The sequence below is a fragment of the Rhyacophila brunnea genome, unplaced genomic scaffold (assembly GCF_057557595.1).
Source record: "Rhyacophila brunnea isolate RB1 unplaced genomic scaffold, BYU_Rbru_1.0 scaffold_2, whole genome shotgun sequence".
In the NCBI taxonomy this organism is placed as follows: domain Eukaryota; kingdom Metazoa; phylum Arthropoda; class Insecta; order Trichoptera; family Rhyacophilidae; genus Rhyacophila; species Rhyacophila brunnea.
Genome location: NW_028232859.1, coordinates 54205237 through 54206936, shown reverse-complemented (window position 1 = coordinate 54206936; position 1700 = coordinate 54205237). Strand labels below are relative to the sequence as shown.

The window sequence follows — 1700 nt, the reverse complement described above, 5'->3', positions numbered from 1 at the left end:
AAAAAGACCTGTAGTATGTACCTATATTATAATAAAGAAGCTAAGTTAAACAAAAATCTATAAAATAAACACGTAAAGTTAATTACAAAATTGGTAGGTACCTAGTTGCAATTTTATAAAAAATAATGTAAGAGAAAGCATTTTGTGACGTAAAAGAGTAATAAAATTTTATTGTAGTGTATTGCAACAATGTATAATAATATATACATATTTTGTTTTGATACAGTTATAGAATATTTTTAATTTGTTAGCTATAAAAAATATCGCCCCCGGGTGGGCTCGAACCACCAACCTTTCGGTTAACAGCCGAACGCGCTGCCATTGCGCCACGAAGGCCGATGATGATGATGACGAATTTGCAAAAATTATATCAAGTTTGCGTTGTTAATAATAATATGAATTTTACGTTAGATAAGAAAAATGTCGTAATCGTGACCACATATCGCGCTTCTTATTTTAAAATAAAATCGATTCTTTTGAATAATATTGTAGGTATTCCATTTCTAGACGCAACAAAAATAATAATTTTCAATCATAATTTTTTCATATTATTGTGTTGTATTATTTTATACACAATTAAATTGTCATTACTAATTATTTAATGGGTGTAAATCAGCGGGTCTCAACCTTTTTGGAATCGCTATCCCATTTTGTAATAGCTAAATAACCACCTCCATATTTGCATAAAAGGCACAAAAAGTAAGCATAGAATAAAATTTGACATAATTTCCAATCACTATGTATGTTAGCGTTGACCGCATGTGGTTTTGAACCTTGTGCCATACTAAAGTTATGATTTCTGTTGATTGAAATCACAGAACAGATATAATAACAGGGCTCGAAATGGACCGGAACGCACCGGAGCGCCGTTCCGGTTCATAAAATCCCCAAAAGTATTGCTCCATATCGCGGAAAAAATAATTTGACCGTCTGAGTTAGATATGCCATACAAAAAAATCTAAAACACTTTTTTTATAAAATACATATAAAATTAGATAACTCTGTTGATATTTTCGTAAAATTATCAAGCACTCGGACTCGTGAAATTTTCCATTTCGAGCGCTGATAATATATTGGTATCCGTGTATACACAATAATACAATAATAAAAAATATTACATAGCTACACGAATTCAATAAACGCATATATAATTGTATACCTACCTACTCAAGAAATAATATACTAGTTAGGTACTAGTAGTAAGAAGTGTCAGGCTTTTAGTAAATTAGGTTTCAAATAATAATATACCTATTTATAAAATACCTACTCGTCAAATAGTGGCTTAATAATTAAGTATCTACCCTACCTTCTTACGAAAATATTTTAATTTTAGATTCGTAATTTCCTAAGTACCTATCTACTTAATAGATTTGATAATAAAAGTCTATAAAATGTGGAATCGTAACATGTATTAGGTATATTAAATAAACAAGACATACAAATTCATCTGCTTCCCATATTTATTCGTATGTAGGTCCTTGTTACGTTTTTGTATCCTCTATTATTCGAATCTGACACTTCGTAAAATAAATAAGATTGACAGCTAACGCCGAACTCTGACACTGATTAAATTGGAAGCAATTTCCATGATTGGGTATTCATTCTGAATCAAATCAGGATACCTATAACATTTTTAAAAAAAACTGACTATCGGGAGCAGAACATTTAGATTTTTACATAGATACGTGTAGAACTTTCAT

General features: G+C 30.1%; 1 non-coding gene across 1 annotated transcript; it reads right to left on the bottom strand.

The window, feature by feature from the left end:
* Positions 1-264: 264 nt before the first annotated feature.
* On the bottom strand, positions 265-336 carry TRNAN-GUU (transfer RNA asparagine (anticodon GUU)). The gene has a single exon. It is a non-coding gene; the product is annotated as a tRNA-Asn (tRNA).
* Between the last annotated feature and the right edge of the window lie 1364 nt (positions 337-1700).